This window comes from Antennarius striatus, chromosome 8 (assembly GCF_040054535.1).
Source record: "Antennarius striatus isolate MH-2024 chromosome 8, ASM4005453v1, whole genome shotgun sequence".
In the NCBI taxonomy this organism is placed as follows: Eukaryota; Metazoa; Chordata; class Actinopteri; order Lophiiformes; family Antennariidae; genus Antennarius; species Antennarius striatus.
Window position 1 is genome coordinate 12,507,928 of NC_090783.1, and position 20,314 is coordinate 12,528,241.

Genomic DNA, 20,314 nt, shown 5'->3' on the forward strand with positions numbered 1-20,314 from the left:
AGCATGGATAAACCAGGTCAATATGACCAGGGATCCGAGGATCTGAGAGCACTTTATCTCAGAGGATTTCCAAAGAGATATGAAGGTAAGATCATTTTCGGACAAACCATAGTATTCTGAATTCCCAAGGTTTCGTGGATAATTCATGTCTGGAGCTGCTGGAGGTATTGTATAAATGTTTTTATGACCAGATTATTGCACGATTATGGCACTCGCAAAAAGTAAACAACACAACGTCTGCGTTCTCGTGTGAACGCTGTAACCGAAACTTTATCGTCGCCGGGGTGCGTCTCCATGCGACAAAAACCGCTGTGATGTTAGTGTGTGTGACCCATGTCTACATGCACACACAGAACGGACGGAGTTAAAACCGGCTATTTTCTGACATATTACAGCTCCATGTCGAAGATGCGTTGATAAACATGCTTGACAGTTGGGTATTTGTTCATCTGTTTCTTCCTTTGAGTCATAAAGTTTATACAGTGGACAAAGATGTTTTTAAATAAAAACCAATGATATGACCCAAGCATAATCACTAGCTATACCTCAACGTTACAAAAGCGCAATCATTGTCCTTACCCAACCCCAACCACCCCTCACTACATTTTTACTGTATTTTCATTTTTGTCAAGTTAAAATGATAATTTTCCAGTTTGTGTGCGTGTATACAGTATATGTGTGCAAGGATTTGGGGTTAAAAGTAATTTTCCTACGGGAATTATTAATAGGTTTAATTGATTTTTTTATTATACACACACAGTGTACTGCCATCACTAAGATATACATGTTTTGCATTCTTCCGTATTTTGATGACAGTTTTATTCACAGGCTTTCTGTGAAATGGAGGAATGGAGGTTAGCCGCAGTAAGACAGAGTACATGTGTGTGAATGAGAGGGATCCAAGTGGAAGAGTGTTGTTACAGGGAGAAGAGGTCAAGAAGGTGGAGGATTTTAAGTACTTAGGGTCAACAGTCCAGGGCAATGGAGAGTGTGGAAAAGAGGTCAAGAAGCATGTACAGGCAGGATGGAACGGGTGGAGGAAAGTGTCAGGTGTGATGTGTGATAGAAGAGTTTCAGCTAAAATGAAAGGAAAGGTATACAAAACTGTGGTGAGACCAGCGATGCTGTTTGATCTAGAGACAGTGTCACTGAGGAAAAGACAGTAGACAGAGCTGGAGGTAGCAGAGATGAAGATTGTGAGGTTTTTTTTGGGAGTGACCAGGATAGATAGGATCAGGAATGAATACATCAGAGGGACAGCACATGTTAAAGATTTTGGAGATTAAAGTCAGAGAGGCCAGACTGAGATGGTTCGGACATGTCCAGAGGAGAGATAGTGAATATATTGGTAGAAGGATGGTAAGTTTTGAACTGCCAGGCAGGAGGCCTAGAGGAAGAACAAAGAGGAGGTTTATGGATGTAGTGAAAGAGGACATGAAGGTATCTGGTGTGAGAGAATAGGATGCAGAAGACGGGTTTAGATGGAGGAAACTGATTCGCTGTGGACACCCCTGAAGAGAAAAGCTGAAAGAAAAGAAAAAGATTCTTAACTGGCCAAACTGTTAACTGGCACACCTAAAAGCCTAAAATTTTCTCATAAACCCGTAGTGCGCCTTATAATCCGGTGCTTCTTATATATGGATTAATATTCATATTAATATTGGTTAAAAACATGATTGCTGAAAAAAAGCCGGCAGTCTGGCCGCCAGTCATGCCGCCCTCCGCCACCAGAGGAGCACCATCACAAGGCACTCAGGCCTACGCCCCCTAACAACAGTAGTCAAGGGGCGTCACCGAAGTCCCGGCTCTGAGCTGCTCTCAGACCGTAGAGCAGACTGTAGGAGCACCGGTGATTACGTAGCAAAACATAAGTAACTTTCAACAATTCTATTAATAAAGTTTGACTGACTGATCTCAGTATTTCCTAACTATTTGGCGTTGGAAATAACCCACTTTAAACTTAATTGGTCTTAAAAATGCCATTGTGCTGTCATCTGGAATCTAGTGACGGTCCATTCTATTTGTCTGTAGAAACACATGGAGAAACTGGCATAAATGTGAATGAAAGACCTTCAAAGCTGGACTTCCAGCCTTTTCTGAAATTTCAAGGGCAGAGTCACTGCTAGACAAAGGTGTCTGGTGTGCTGCAATTGATTTACAAATGTAGTTGATAGCTCTGGGCGGAGGGGCGCATTCAGGCTTGTGTATTCTGTCTGCAGCGACGTGCTGTGAGATTCACGGCGGTGACACCAACGTTAAAGTCTGTTCTAGGAGTAAAACGGCGTCATATTTGCCAGTAAATTAGCAGCCTGACATTAAAAACTAAAGAAATTGTTTAGGACACACAGCAGCAAATAGCTGCACCTCACCTCCGACTAGACTACTGATCGATCAAAACAATATTTAATTAATAAACGAAGATGAACGTCGGAGTTTAAATATCTGCTTGGAACTTCAGATTAGGAAATAATCTGCTCTGTTCGCACTGACTGCACTCTAAATGAATTTAACCAGTTTTTAATAAGTTTAATATGCGTGTTGACTACTTTCTAAGATGGCAAAGTCATCATGTTTCCTTGATGAGGCTCAGAATGGCTTATTGACATAACAATAGGGGCCATTCAAAGGTAGTCAGGAAGTCATGAATGCAATCATGACTGCCTGAGCAGCACGGCTCTTTCTAGTGGACGAATTGCGCAACTACAGCCACTGCAGTTTATCAAATAAATTTTATTTATTATTTATTGTGTGCGCCTTATATACGAAATAAATTACAAAACAAACACATTATTGAGGGTGCGCCTTATAGTCCAGTGCGCCTTATAGTGCGGGAAAATACTGTAAATCCCCAGATCCCCCCATGACATAGCATGCTGTGGTACAGTCCAATAAGGCTGGCAGCAGCCTATCTGAGCCCTCGGCCACGACTTTGCTGCACCAGAAAATAAAACTCCAGGTAACTCAAAAGAAAATAAACAAATTTGAACGTAATCAAAACTGTCAGTGCCCAGGTGTAATACTGAAAAATATGAAAACTGAAATAATGTATGAAATGATTCATTTAATGTTGAGGCTTTTGACTGTGAAATAAAAATGTGCTGGTGGTGAGGTGTGAATATTACCATGTGTGGCTAGCTATCACGCTCAAAAAAGGGAAAAGAAATCACTGGAGGAGACAACGGATGGGTATGGACAGGAGATACAAATAAAACCTATGTACCTCAATGGTCATCATGGACAATAAGAGATCGCTGACTAACAAGGTGGAGCTGAAGGAACATGCGTCGAGGATATTGAGTTGAAACACAACATCTTGTTGGTTATGCATGGATGTCCCGGATAACTACGTTACCATTGAGGGCCTCCAGACTGTTCATACAGACAGGGATGGTACCTGGAGTTGTAAGAAGAAATGTGGAGGTCTTGGGGGTTTTTTTTTCTTGAACTACATTGACCTATTGGCTGTTGGGCTCTGTGTCGACATCACAGGGGTGCTCATACTTTTTCAACATCCGAACTACTTATGAAATGTAAAAATCTACCAACTACAAAAATTTTTACATACAGTACCTACATATAAACATTGTTGATTTATCTTGCATAAATGCACGAGCCCATAATGCACAAGACAACAGAATTAACTATGTAAATGTTCTGTCATGTCCTAATTTTACTCTGAGGACTTGCACTGAATGGAATCAGCCAGATACATAGTCTGGAAAGGAGCTGCTGAGAACTAGCCTTAGGCAAACTTGCCTAATGCTAGGAAGGGTACTTGGACTTAACTTAAAGCCATTGGCCATCATTTAGCTGCTAGTTTTGTGCATGTCCATCTACATGGAAAAAATCTTTAATCTCCTGACAGAGCTCTTCAAATCTCTGCAGGAATTTCCCTCAAGTAAGCCATCTCACATCAGTAAGCAGCAACAACTCAGAGGGGTAGCAGTCAGCCATCTTCAGATGTTCACGAAGTAGCCGTCTTTGAAGAGATCTGGCATATATAAGCAATCTTCATTGACACATTCACAATCTCTTTCATTTTGAGCATTTTAGTGCATAACTTGTTGATGAATTATGCAGTGCTAATTCAAGATGTCTGGGAATAATTTGTCCTGCCTGCACTTGGCAATAAATTCATTCAAGCGGCCAACCAAAACCATGGTGCTCCATCCGTGGTGATGGACACCAATTTGTACACTGGGAGCTGGGTTTTCTCAATAAAGTTTTTCAAAGACAGAAATTTGTCTTGTCTTCATATCTGTTCTTTCATGGACAGTACTGTTAATAATGCCTCCTTTGCAGTGACATCAGTACACCCTATGAATAGAAAAAGTACATCTGGAATGTGTCACCAGATTTTCTCAACTGCAGTGACAAATGCTTGCAATCAGCGGTTCACTTTGGCTGTGAGAAAAGTGGCTGCTACCTGTACAACTGGTTCAGTTCTATTTTCGGCAGATAGCCGGTGTCCTACTTTTTATGAGCAGTCTGAAAATGCCGCTCCAGGTTTTCCTTCCTTGGTATTGAGATGGTAGACTAGCAGATGAGGCAGTCTACAAAATCAAAAATTTTTGCTATGGACCATAATTTGTTTATAGTATGAGTAAAGTTTTGGGGGGTTTTTAACAGATGATTGCAAGCAGGCAGGGCAGTGTATTCAAAACCATAATAGAAATAATGAGTTATTTGAATTATGTTATATGTAATGTAAGAGGAATTAACAACCCAATTAAAAGAAAAAAGATATTTGGGCAGTTAAGGCAACTGCAATGCTGAGTAGCTCTGATTCAGGAAACATGTTTAACAGAATTAGAACACTCAGAACTAAAAAAGGGAATGGGTTGACCAAGTCTATAGTACATCTGTATATTACTGCAATGAAAAAACTTTTCAAGATATGTAAAGGTGTTATATCATTGTGACTGGAGCATTTACAGAAACAAAGATAACTATTTATATGCACTAAATGAAGACTGCCCCAATTTCTTTAAAAAGATTGCTGCCTTTGTGGCAGGAGAAGCAGAGGGAATTATAATTTTATGGGGAGTCAAAATCAACTTATGGTCAAATGTATCATATATGCACGACATACAGCACAGATGAAATTGCAGTACTCTCAGACCCACGGTGCAACAGGCAGTACAACACATGCAGTACAACACAAAGTATAAGATGAAACACAATAGGATGGTAAACATCTCTGTACACTCTAATCCCGTGGGGTAAGTGACGTGTGCACAGACAGGGTGAGAGAGAGAGGTTGTCAGGGTGGGGGTGGGGGGCAGAGCAGGGAGGGAGGAAGCCTCCTGACGGTCTGGTGAAAGAAATTGTCCTTGAACATGCTAGTTTTGGCCCGCAGACTCTGCAGTTTCCTTCATGACAAAAGGCTGAAAAGGCTGTGAGAGGGGTTGGTGGGATCCCCTGCAATGCTCATGGCTTTGGGAATGAGGTGGGTGTTATAAATGTCTGTGAGGGAAGGGAGAAAGACACCAGTGATCTTTTCAGCTGCTCTCATGATGCGCTGCAGGGTCTTGCGGCAGGCAACATTGCAGGCGCCATACCACGCGGTGATGCAGCTGGTCAGGATGCTCTTGATAGTGCATCTGTAGAAGGTGAGCATGATGGGGGGTGGGGGTGGGGCTCTTGCTCTCCTCAGTTTGCAGAGGAAGTAGAGGTACTGTTGGGCTTTTTGGCCAGTGATGCTGTGTTGTGGAACACACCCAGGAACTTGGTGCTGCTGATCCTTTCCACTGCAGCAACTTATTTTTTTATTTATCACACTTCCGGCTCTCAACGGGAGCAGACGTCTTTCTTCTGTTTCCTGCTATCGCTCTAACTCATACCCAGACTGACTCACTTATTCTCTGCAAAATGACGAAACCAAAAGGAAAATCGGAGGATACTAAAGACCAGATGGTCTCTATGAAAGAATTAAAGAGTGAGTTAAAGAGCAACTTTGATAAGTCAGGGAGTGACTTTGATAAAAAGTTTGAAGAAAAGCTAAAACCGGTTCTAGACGCCTTGGAAGAAATGAAGGACAAAATGAAGAAAATGCAGAAAGACATGGTTAAAAATGACCGAAGAATTGTTGTCTTGGAACAGGGACAACAAAGAAAGGATGATTTGGAACAAAGCATTCGTATAAATGATGTGATCATCACTGGAATTATAATCAAGCCGAGGAATTACAGAAATGCTTTGGCTAGCGCTGACATCGAATCTCTGGAGCAACAAGTGAGTTCTCAACTGAGGGATCTGGACATAACTATAGATCTGGATTGCTGCCTTCAAACTCTTTCAAAAATGTTTTTAACTGCATTGCTTCAAACGTATTACTTATAGTAAATAATTCTCTACAATCAGGGCAGTTTCCCCAGCCCTTAAAAACTTCAGTCATAAAACCACTTCTGAAAAAGCCCAACCTGGATGCTTCAATAATAAGTAACTACAGGCCCATATCAAATCTTCCATTTTTGGGAAAAATCATTGAACGGGCTGTTTTTCAACAGATTCACAGTTTTATGATGCAAAACAATCTCTTTAATGCATTTCAGTCTGGATTTCGACCACATCACAGCACTGAGACTGCACTTATTAAAGTCTTAAATGACATACATATGAATAATGACATCTTCAAAACCACCGTCCTGGTACTGCTGGATCTCAGTGCTGCATTTTATACGATTGATCATAACATCCTGCTGGACAGACTAGAACAGTGGGTGGGACTTACTGGCACTGTGTTAAACTGGTTCAAGTCTTACTTGCAAGATAGGGACTACTTTGTTACAGTTGGTAGTCATGAGTCACAAGGCTCCATTCTGGGACCACTTCTATTTAATATCTACTGTACATGCTACCCCTTGCTCAGATCATGGAATACCACAACATCTCCTATCACACTTATGCAGATGACACGGAACTTTACATTTCAGTGTCAACACAAGACTATAGTGCCTTACTGTCATTAAGCAACTGTATCAATCAAATCAATGAATGGATGGACCAAAATTTCCTCCTGCTCAATCAAGACGTATCAATCAAATCAATGAATGGATGGACCAAAATTTCCTCCAGCTCAATCAAGACAAAACAGAAGTGATTGTTATTGGCCCCAAAAATCAAAGATCAATGATCACCTTGACTCCATGTCATTGAAAGCTACAAGTAAAGCCAGAAATCTTGGTGTAATTATAGACTCAGACCTGAATTTTAGCAGCCATATAAAGGCTATTACTAAATCTGCCTATTACCACCTGAAAAACATTGCTTGAATTAAGGGGTTTCTGTCTCAAGAAGACACAGAAAAACTTGTCCATGCTTTCATTTTCAGTAGGATAGATTACTGTACTGTACTGTGGTGTCCTTACAGGTCCACATAATCAATCAAATCAAATCAATCAGGCAGCTGCAGCTGATCCAGAGTGCTGCTGCCAGAGTCCTTACAAACACCAGAAAACTGGACCACATCACACCAGTCCTTAAATCACTACACTGGCTTCCTGTGAGTCAAAGGATAGATTTTAAAATCTTACTGCTGGTCTACAAATCTATAAATGGTCTTGGACCAAAATACATGCAAGATTTATTAACTCCTTATGAAGCATCCAGACCCCTTAGGTCATCTGGGACAGGTTTACTGTGTGTTCCCAGAACACGAACCAAACAAAGTGAAGCAGCATTTAGTTACTATGCTCCTCACCTGTGGAACAAACTGCCTGACTACCTGAGATCTGCTCAAACGGTCACTTCATTTAAATTAGGGCTAAAGACATTTTTGTTCACTGCAGCATTTTCCTGAATTTGTTTTTTAATTATCTGCATTTTTTAAATATTTTATTCTGCTGTTTAATTGACTTTTCTTTTTAATTGCTATTTTATTGCTATTTTATTGTCTTGTTTTAATCCCGTTTTATCTTTGAAGTGTTCTTGTATGACATGTATAGCCGCATGTCTTCACTCAACCGCTGGCTGTCTAGGTGGTGTCCTGCTAATGACATTCAGTTTGTTGATAATTGGTGGACTTTTTGGGGAAAACCCAGTCTCATTAGGAGAGACGGCATACCTCCCACTTGGAATGGCGCTGCTCTCCTGTCAAAAAATCTGACCACGTTTATTTCTGCCCCAAAACCATGACCCAGAGTTGAGACCGGGATGCAGTCACAGTCTTAAACAAGTCTCTGCACTCCTAGAACGTTCACCCACTGTACCTTCACCCACTGTAATGTTACCCACTGTAATGTTACCCACCACACTTTCACCTACTGTATTGTCACCCACTGTACACACCATTGAGACTGTGTCTATCCCTCGACCATTTAAAGTTAATTCATGCAAATTCAAGTCATTTCAAGTCCAGAGGAAAGCAACTGGACACCCACATTTAATAAAAATCAAAACCAGGACTTCAACAGCTCCGGAGTACAAAACAATAAAATGTGGTCTCCTAAATATTAGATCTTTGTCTTCAAAAGCTGTTTTAATCAATGACATTATATCAGATTATCAAATAGATTGACTCTGTTTAACAGAAACCTGGCTAAGTGAGGATGAGTATTGTGGTGGAAATACAATAAAATAATATTGTAAAACAATATCATCTAAGTGAACCAAAGATCTGGATTGTTGTGTGTGTCATATTATTCAGCTCTTGTGAAGGTGGCCCCAGGATGTCTTGAGGTCATGAAGACGCTGCATGAAAATAATTCCCGTTAGACCATATTTGGAAATGCTTGCATGACTGTGGGTATCCTTGAAGAAGTTAGACACTGACAGAACAGCTAGCCAGATCATTTCAGACACTGTACCTGAAATTAGAATGTATGTTTCTGCACAGGGTCATCCAGAGAATGTCTGCAGCAGATCCTCACAGGGTTTACGTGACTAATTATATTATGTCATCAAATAGCTTTGTGAAACTGTCGACTTGATATTTTTGGTAACGTCTGGAGGTCATGACGTACCAACTGAAAGCCCATAAAGAACTGGTTGAAAGCAGATGGCCGAGGTTAACACCTCCCCCTAGTCACACCTTTAGGGTATAAAAAGATATGCGAATCATTATTTTAGTTTGTATTTGAAGTTTTCATCTACCCAGAGTACTCTGCAACAACACACTGGAGGACTTTTTCACCATCCCCAGAGCTCTCATCATGCTTAGATAAGTATTTGTTGAACTTGTCTGTTTGTTGAACCTGTCTTGTCTGTCAATATCATCGATGATGTTATTGGACTCATACTCAACCTATTGATGATATTATTGTACTGCTACTCAACCAATACATGATTTGAATTGACAAATAAATATCTTGTATTTTACACTGTCTCCTGTCCTTAAGAAAAACGAAACCCCCACCACAAAGTGGCGTCACGAACAGGACAGGTTTCAAGACTCCATCCGCCGCCCATTTGCCTCTCCTCTAGGCAGACAGACTGCACTGTGCGCACATATGAAGGAAGCTTTTTGGCTTACAAATTGCATTACTGTCTGCCTGGAAGAGATCCTATGGTTTCTGGTGAGATCTGTTTTCTAAACATAATTTTAAAATACATGTGTTTAGTTAGTCTTCCCAAAATTACCTGTGTGGGTCATCGTGGGTTGAGTATTTGTCTGAATTTATGTTGTTTGTCTGCTTAATATCTGTTTGCTTTGCATGAAAATATTTGTCTACTCTTTTCTCTTATTAAATGGGTGACTTTCAATAAACTTTAGAAAACAAAAATAAAAAGGTGAAGGTTGAGGTTTTCAAAGACAGTCTATTCAGCGAGAAAGTTTTGTGAAGATGTCAGATCCAATATTGAATCGGTAAATTATGGGTCTTTGGTGACTGTCTGACAGTCTATTTGTACACATAAATTATTTGTTTGACTGTTAATGTCCGACGTTTTCCGTCCTGGTGGGACACAGCGGTAAAAGCCCACGGGTGGCCTTTGTTTGAATCGTTAAAGAACAAACAAAGCTTCGAAAGCCACAATAAAATTAGAGACTTGTTTGCTGTGGAGGACGGAAATCAGATTGGGTGCCATACGATTTTCTAACTTCAGGGTTGGTGGAATCGTGTGGAACTGCGCCTATGAGGTCATAACGTCTTGTCGAGCTGATGATTGATGAAGAGTTTTTGACGCCGTTCAGGCCGGTTTCCATAGGTGACAGGGTGATAAACACATGGAGTGCGTCAATGATCGATTCATCTCCGGTCGTTGCGTAGAGCCTTGAGCTGGATTCCCATGTGGAGTGTGAAGTACGGCCGGTACACCTGAGATCTCTGTAAATATTTGTCCGGACTGGGGTGGGATAATTTTTATGTTCCTGTTAGACTCTTTTTAATGCCATAGAAATTGCTTAAGTGTTTGTGGAGATTGATAAATTGGTGATTTGCCTATAAATACCTGTCTATTTGTTCTTTGTCTGCTCTATTCTCTATTCGTCTCTCCCCCCCCCCTCCCCTTGGCCTCACACCCTACTTCTCTGTTTGTCTGAAAAGGAATTTGTTGTGTGTGTGTGTGTGTGTGTGTGTGTGTGTGTGTGTGTGTGTGTGTGTGTGTGTGTGTGTGTGTGTGTGTGTGTGTGTGTGTGTGTGTGTGTGTGTGTGTGTGTGTGTGTGTGTGTGTGTCTGTGTGTGTGGATGTGTGTCTGGGTGTGTTTGCGGTTGACAAGGACGGACAGAAGTGAGATAAATGTGGATTATTCAGGCTGTGTGTGTGTTCGTGATGAGTGATAAACCGTCATGTTTTTATGAGTAATATTTTGGTGTATTGGTGTCCAGTGTGTAATAGGAAAATATATTTTTGAGTTGTTGGCAACTAAACTTAAGATTGTTTCATGATAACTGTGGTGTGAATGAACAGCGCTGTTATTTTTTTATTTTTTGGTAGAGAAAGCCAATGGTTGCCTTTCTCTCTTTGTTTGAGTGTGATTGCGTTAGACGCAGTTAAAGATTTAACCAAAAGCCCCCAATAATTGATATTAACTGTTATCTCTAATATTTTCATTTGTTGCACAATTTATTTTTCAATTTTTCTTACTGAATATTCAGAGTAAGCGTGGAACTAATTTCTCTAATAGTGAGTAAGGCTTAGATGTTTGGGGTTGGAGGCTATCCAACTTAAGAACACTGTTTTGGTTCATGTAGGAGGTTATCCAGTTTACAAACACCATCTTGTGAAAAACATTAATGTGGAGTTAAAAGTCATTTTTGTCAGAAAATTGGGTTGATTGATAAGTGTGTCACTTCATAGATGCTCACTGAAACAATTCTGACTGAGCTTGACACAAATTAGCATAAACTAGCATATATTAGCATAGACTAGAATACATTGGCTTGTTAGCATATTAGCTTAGCATGTTACCATATCATCTTATCATATTAGCTTAGAATGTTAGCATGTTAGCTTAGCATGTTAGCTTAGCATAAAATAGCACATTTAAATAAAAATACTATAACCTAGTAGCTTTGGATAGCATAATAAGCTTAGCATTATTTAGCTTATCATTGCTAATTGTGAGCGGTTGGTTGTTTCAATGTCTGGGGGAGCTGTGCTGGCAGCGTGTGTGTAAAGCTAATACAGAAACATCCTAGATACGTGTAAATTGACAATTTGTTTTTTGTCTGTGGTTGGCTTGGGATGTCTGAATACACTTTTTTTTTAAATTTTTGTAGTTATTATCGTGTGATTTACATAAAGATTTGATACTATAGTGATCCTGGCAGTTTAATAATGTGGGGTAGATAGAGAGTCACACAACACAGAAATATACACCAAAATACACTATAATACTTATACATAAACATCATATAGACACATACATACATAATTCTAAACATTTAGAAATATTTTAATTTTAATCAACTGCATTCAATAAAATGATTTTTTCACTGTTGGTCTGTTTATCATTTTACACTCTGATCTAACACAACTGTTAAATTGTGTTTTCTGTAATTGTGTGTCGGTGTCATTTTACACCATTTTTTCACATCACAACATAACTGCTTATCTTCCATTCCTTATCATCTACATATACACATTTTACAACACTACATAACTGCTTACATTGTCTGTGCTGTGTGAATCATGGGGTCTGAATCTCAGAGTTGGACTGCAGTGGGGATTCTCAGTAAACTGAACCCACTGTTGTCTGATGAAATAAATAAAGTTTCTCAAAAATGGAGCAAGCGAACGCGAAGCAATCAGTCTCCCTGGCCTGCGGATGGTACATTTGACTTATGTCAGTGTAGAGAGATGGAGGCTTTAATAAAAAAATATAAACCAAAGGATAAAAAATCTCAACGTGTTCAAAAACGCTATAGAGAATTAGCTATTTTGCAGATGTTTCAAACCCAAGGAAAGAAATTAAGAGACACTTCTAAAAAACATGTAGAAAAGTCAATAGATGTGGGAAAGAGAGTGTCTCCTCCTACGTACTCCTCTCAGATGCCAATCCGAAAAGTATCGCTAATGGGAGATTATGTAATGAAGTCGGAGAAGGATGCACTTTATCCTGTATTAGACTCGATAAAACAAACAAAAACAGAGCAAGAGAATGAAATACCTGTGCCCTGGCAAATACCACAAAAGAAAGGCAGACGTACAAGTGGCTTCAGTACCAGAGTCAAGTGAAGTCTTCAAAAGGCTGAGGCAGCAGGTGGAGAGTATGACAAAGAAGAACCGGAAGAAGCCAATGAAGAGGCAGATGAAGAAGAATCATCAGACTCTTATTCTGAACTTCCTCCACCAACACCCAGGCAAGCAGGAGCAGGCCAAGGGGCAAGACCAAAAGAATCCATGAGGCTTCGTACAGGCAGACCCAGACCCAGACAACACGATGAAACGGGGAATTTTGAACCTCCAAGTATTCCAGAACACATGTCAACGCCAAGACCAAAAACTTCTTTACCATTTAGCATTAATGAACTTGTGGAGGAACGAGGACATTTGAATGGTGAAATCACATTTGTGACCCGTGAACCACCTGTTGCTACAGCTGTGCAAGAGGGATCAGAGTACCCCCTGCTGGCCAAAGGACCAAATCTGCAATATGCTCCCTGGGCTACAATGGACCTGGAAGGGTTAATACAAAGACTTCCCTGTATTCATGAAGGAGCAGGAAAATGGATTGCTACTTTTGAAGAAGAAACAATCTCTACAATCTTGGCAATGGGAGATCTTAAAGCTCTTTGGGGAAAAACAGTGGGGAAGAGTGACATGGAAGACATTCTACGAGAAGCTGGACTGGAACAGTATGTGGGGACTCAGGTACGCGATGGAGACATCTTCAACAGGTATCGCAATGTGCTGTGGACAACGTTAAGACAGCGATTTCCTGCCAGAATCAGACCTGACAGCATCATCATTTCTCCAATCAAAGACAGTGAGAGCCCACAGGCCTATGTTCACAACACCCAGAAGGAGTGGATCAGACAAACTAGTGCACAACCAGATCAAGACGTTTTCCACAATGTTGCTCTCAGGATGATCATTGCTGATGGATTGCCAACAGCAGCTCAGAGCAGACTGAATGATGCTGTGGGACTATATACAATGCCATTTAATCAGTTCACAGATTATGTGGTGGATGCTGTGACAAAGACAAGAACTAAGATCCTTCACCAAAAGCAGGCTGATGAAGAAGCCATGAGAAAACTGACGCAGCTGCAGCTTACAGAAGGAAAGAAGAAAATACAAGCTGTTGTGGCACCAGTCGCCCCATCACAAGAGACACTACTAAGTGCCCCAATACCTGTACCTCCCCAAGTGGTATATGTGCAGCATCCCGGCTGGGTAGATCCTGCAATGGGACGAAGCAGAGGAATGACAGCAAGAGGAATGAACAATCCTAAAATGGGACCACCTAGATGCCATAATTGTGGAAAAGTAGGACACGTCCGCAATAATTGCAGGGCACCTCATTATGCTGGATCTTGGCAAAACATGCAAGGACAGAACAATTACCAACAAAATTTTAGGGGACCTGTGAACCCCTGGCAGGGACCTCCTGCTGGGTAGTAGGGGGGCCTTGAGGATCCTAAGGGGGGTCATCAGCTGGCTGTTACATCACGCCCTGATGAAGAAACGATGTTAACTATGCTGGCTAAAAAGGGCCACAAGGCCTCACAAGAGAAATTACAGTACTGCATGGATCATGTAGAGTACCTGGGTAGGTTGATCAAAGAAGGGACACGATCAGTTTCTCCCTCCCAGTTGGAGGCGGTGTCAAAAGCTCCTAAGCCAACCACTGTTAAAGAAATGATGACATTTCTGGGGATGACGGGGTACAGTTCAGAATGGCTTGATGGATATTCTGCTATTGTCCAGCCTCTGAGTAACATGATTAAAGAAAATGGAGCTGGAAATTTGTGAAGCAGATTACTTTGGACATCAGAGGGACACGCTGCTTTTGAGACTATTAAAACTTTGCTACAGTAGGCGCCAGCTTTGACTCGTCCAGACTATGAGAAACCGTTCCAGTTGTTTGTGTTGTGTCGTCAGGGACATGCAGTAGGGATGTTAGGCCAGAAAACAGGTACATGCTCAACCAGTTGCCTATTATTCTGTTGCACTAACGCCGGTAGAACTAGGTTTGCCAGAATGCTACCAGCACCTGGCTGCCACTCATTTGTTGTATGAAAAAGCATCAGCTCTTACTATGGGCTATTCGATTGAGATTTTATCACATCATAAGTTGATAAACTTAATTGAAAGAGGAAAATTTGTGTTAACCGCACAACGGTTGACTGACTATCACCGACTTCTTGAATACCCGGATGTGACATTGCATGTCTGCAGGGTGAAGAACCCAGCAGACTCCATTCCACTCCCGTTTGAGGGAGAACCACATGACTGTGTGGCTGAGGCAGAGAGAGATGCTAAACTAAGGTCTGACTTGAGTGCTATCCCTTTGGAGTCAGCCGACATGACTCTGTTCGTGGACGGCTCCTGCTACAGAGATGGGGAAGCACTCAGAGCAGGTTGTGCAGTTATTGAGTTAAAACATGGCAAAACTGAGATTGTTCGAATGGAAGAGTGTGTGCAGCCGTGTTCCAGCCAGTTGGCAGAACTAAAGGCAAAAGCTGACCGTGAGGAGACCCCACCTTCAGTGACACCAGGAGACTCGGTGTACATGAAGGTGTTCAGACGGAAGTGGAACATCCCCCGACGGGAGGGTCCATACGAGGTGGTGAGGGCCAACTTCCACTGCAGTGCAGGTCAAAGGATCCCCTACGTGGTGTCATTTAAAGCATTGCTTAAAGGCACCCATTGACATTCTCAGTGACAAAGATGAAGGCCAGGGGAAGGATTCCCTGGAAGGGGGGAATGCTCCGTCTTCTCCTCCTGGCTATAATGGGGATGATGATACAGCACAGTTCCCACTTATTCAATTCCCCAAAGAGAAGTGATACCAATAATGATGTTAATAATCCACAGAGCAGAATTAGAAGGGAGATAAGGAGTGGTCCTGGACGTCACTGAACTCTTCCACAGGCTGGATTCACACTAACAGACCTTTTCCAGCTCCTACAGCTCCATTGACAGCCAAAGGTGCTGAAGGCCCACCAGGCCTGAGACAACTAACTATCACTTTCTCCCATCTCACAGAAAAACAGGCGGATGTCTCCAGAGAAATGGATGTGTGTGAAAGTGTTGTGGCTGAAAGAAACAAAACTAAAATGCTCTGACCCTAGGTGGACAGATCCCTTCCAAGTGACTGAGCGAACGGGAACTGCAGTCCGTTTTCTGGGAAAAGGGGGACATGTGTTGCCACACTTCATCTACCAGACCAGCCAGAGCCGACCAAGGATCTGCTGGTGAAGGTGCCACTCCAGACCCTGATCTGGAAACAGAGGTTGCAGCCCTTGCAACCCCAGAGAGTTCCTCGGCTGAGGAACCAACAAAGGCAACGGCCTCAACTGAGAACATTGTGTGTTGAGTCGTTGAGGACGTCGGTTGTTTTGGTGTCAGAGGAAAAGATCCAGACAACTCATCCCAGAGGAAAAGATCCAGACAACTCATCCCAGAGGAAAAGATGAGTGAGGCGTCCCTCTACAACGCACACAGCGGCGGTGGGGACTCCTGCCAGAACTCACCCACTGGTGTGAGGGGAAGTCTGACTACAAAGGGGGGTGGATGTATAGATTCCACTCGTCTCGATGTCAGTGAAGCAGGGAGATCCTCACACCATTAGGGGTTGAGCTCTGGGGGAATGTCCTTATTACCATGCAGCCAAGTACGGGACGAGAACACTGTGAAGGACTGATAACTTTGTGTCACCAAGAAGTTTTTCAGTGATAATTCATAAACTCTCTACTACATATTGTTCAGTTTTTCAGTAATCTTTGTTTTTTAGTAATCAGAATGTCATAATTCATATTAGAAGTGTGTTTACTTGATTGATCAGTTGTTTAAAACCTTTTAAAAATCTTTTTTAATAATGAAATAAAATGAATCATGAATTATTTAAAACTTTAGCAATGATACAGCTATAGATGAAAAGGTCATGTTCAAATGTTTTGGAGGCTACTAAGGTTGGATTGTCTTCCCTGCAGGCTAAGAAAGCGATCGCTCAGTGAGGGTCACGGAGGAATTTTTCCCCAAGAATGTAATCATCGGGGTTTTCGCCTCCGTCTGTAGTGAAGAATAGTGAGACAGTAGCCATAGATCTGCGCCATCTTTGTTAAAAATTGGGTTGTTGCATTTTATTAAATAAATTTTGGTCCATGGCTTAAAAGCCATGGAAGGGGGGAATTTGGTTGAAAGTTTTTAATACAATAAAATAATATTGCAAAACAATATCATCTAAGTGAACCAAAGATCTGGATTGTTGTGTCTGTCATATTATTCAGCTCTTGTGAAGGTGGCCCCAGGATGTCTCGAGGTCATGAAGACGCTGCATGAAAATAATTCCTGTTAGACCATATTTGGAAATGCTTGCATGACTGTGGGTATCCTTGAAGAAGTTAGACACTGACAGAAGCAGCTAGCCAGATCATTTCAGACACTGTACCTGAAATTAGAATGTATGTTTCTGCACAGGGTCATCCAGAGAATGCCTGCAGCAGATCCTCACAGGGTTTACGTGACTAATTATATTATGTCATCAAATAGTTTTGTGAAACTGTCGACTTGATATTTTTGGTAACGTCTGGAGGTCATGACGTACCAACTGAAAGCCCATAAAGAACTGGTTAAAAGCAGATGGCCGAGGTTAATACCTCCCCCTAGTCACACCTTTAGGGTATAAAAAGATATGTGATTCATTATTTTAGTTTGTATTTGAAGTTTTCATCTACCCAGAGTACTCTGCAACAACACACCGGAGGACTTTTTCATCGTCCCCAGAGCTCTCATCATGCTTAGATAAGTATTTGTTGAACTTGTCTGTTTGTTGAACCTGTCTGTCTGTCAATATCATCGATGATGTTATTGGACTCATACTCAACCTATTGATGATATTATTGTACTGCTACTCAACCAATACATGATTTGAATTGACAAATAAATATCTTGTATTTTACACTGTCTCCTGTCCTTAAGAAAAACGAAACCCCCACCACAGTATTTTTCCCTAAATGAAGCTACTCCTCCTAGTCACCTAAATTATCAGATCCCTCGAGTCTCAGGCAGAGGTGGCAGAGTTGCATCAATTTTTAATTCCTCACTAGAATTGAGTCCTAAACCAAAAATGATCTTCAATTCATTTGAAAGTCTTAGTCTGAGCCTATCAAACCCAATCCAGAAACTACTTCAGCCCCTATTATTTGTCATCATCTATCATCCTACTGGTCCATACAGTGACTTTCTATCCTAATGTGCTGATTTCTTAACTAGTTTAATTCTTAAAACTGATAAGGTCATAATTGTTGGTGATTTCAATATTCACGTGGACGACAGTAATGATAGCCTCAGTAGGGCATTTATGTCATTACTAGACTCCATAGGCTTTAGTCAGTGTGTACAGGAACCTACCCACCAGTTCGAGCATACTCTGGATTTGATTTATGGGATTGAAATTGAGGAGTTGGTCATCTTTCCTCGTAATCCTATCCTTTCTGACCACTGCCTGATAACTTTCGACAATCGGCTATTGTGTAATTCTCTTCCTGCAAAAAACATTTGTACTAGAAACTTTTCAGATCATACTATTTCTAAATGCAGGGAAGAAATCCCAAGTATGCTTAATCTAATCCCACTACTGAACTACACAGCGGGTCATTTTCTGAACTCAGTTAATGTTAGCCCATCTCAAATTGATGAGTTTGTTGATGTTACTTCAGACTCTCTGCGAAAAACCTTAGATTTAATTGCTCCACTAAAAAATAAGATTATAAAACAGGGGAAGCGAGCTCCCTGGTTTAATTCTCATACCCACCAATTAAAGCAAGAATCTCGACAACTTGAGAGGAAATGGCGTTCTACTAAATTAGAAGAATACCGCACTGCGTGGCATAATGGTTTACATAAATACAGGAAGGCACTTCGTTCCGCTAGAGCAGCCTATTATTCATCATTAACCGAGGACAATAGAAACAATCACAGATTCTTGTTCAGTACTGTATCCAGACTGACAAAGAACCACACTGCATTTGTGACTAGTATTCCATCAAGTCTCCACAGCAATGATTTTATGAATTTCTTCAATAATAAAATCCTGCTCATCAGAGACAAAATTAATGGCGTCCTACCCTCAAACTCTGGTCCTTCTTTAGGTCCCTTAGGTCCGGAAAACACACAGCTGACTCCTGAACCCTTTGGTTCTATGGATGTCTTTTCTCCAATACAGATCAGTCAGCTGATTAAAATAATCTCCTCAGCTAAACCATCCTCCTGTCTGTTAGATCCAATTCCAACTAAACTCATCAAAGAAGCCGTACCTTTGCTTGGCAACCACTTCCTTAATATAATTAACATGTCTTTATCTACTGGATGTGTACCACGGTCCTTTAAAGTAGCTGTAATTAAGCCACTTCTCAAAAAACCTAACCTGGACACTACTGTTCTAAATAATTATCGACCCATCTCAAATCTCCCGTTTTTATCTAAGATCTTGGAGAAAATAGTCGCTAATCAGTTATGTGATTTCCTTAAATCCAACAGTTTAATCGAGAATTTCCAGTCAGGTTTCAGGGAACATCATAATACGGAAACAGCACTTGTCAAGGTTAGCAACGACCTTCTAACCGCTTCAGACAGAAGACTTGTTTCTATACTGGTTCTCTTGAACCTTAGTGCGGCGTTTGACACAATTGACCACAATATTCTTCTGGCACGACTGGACCAAACAATTGGTATTAAGGGATCAGCACTGATGTGGTTTAAGTCCTATTTAACTGACCGTTCCCAGTTTGTTCACGTTAATAACAACTCCTCTCAGTGAACTACAGTTAGTTATGGAGTTCCTCAAGGCTCGGTTCTTGGGCCAATACTGTTTATCTTGTACATGCTTCCTCTGGGTAATTTGTTAAGGAAACACTCCATCAACTTCCATTGTTATGCCGATGATACGCAATTATATCTCTCGATTAAACCTGATGAAGTCAGCCAGTTGTGCAAATTACAGGCGTGTATCAAAGGGATTAAAGATTGGATGAAGAATAACTTTTTGCATCTCAATTCTGATAAAACTGAGGTTGTTGTGCTCGGCCAAAAAATTGTTAGGGATGTAGTGCCAAGTGATGTAATAACCTTGGATGGCATCACGTTTGAGGCCAGAACCACTGCGAGGAACCTAGATGTTATCTTTGATCAGGAACTCTCGTTTAACACACACATTAAGCAGGTTTCTAGAACGGCCTTTTTCCATCTCCGAAACATTGCTAAAATCAGGCATATTTTAAAACGGAGTGATGCAGAGAAATTAATCAACGCTTTCATCACTTCCAGACTAGATGACTGTAACACACTTTTTTCAGGCTGCCCCAAAAAGTCGCTGAAGACTCTTCAACTAATTCAGAATGCTGACGCCTGTGTTCTGACCAGGACCAGTGCCAGAGACCATATTTGTCCTGTGCTGGCTTCTCTGCACTGGCTTCCTGTAAAAGCTAGGATAGATTTTAAAATACTCCTCCTCACTTACAAAGCCCTTCGTGGCCAGGCACCGACCTATCTGAAGGAACTTTTAGTTCCTTATAATCCATCTAGAGCATTACGCTCTCAACATACTGGCCCACTGGGGGTTCCTAGAATTTATAAAAGTAGGACGGGGGCTAGAGCCTTTTGCTATCAAGCCCCTCTATTGTGGAACCACCTCCCTACCTCAGTTCGGGGGTCAGACACCCTCTCACTATTTATGACTAGACTTAAAACTTTTCTTTTCATAAAT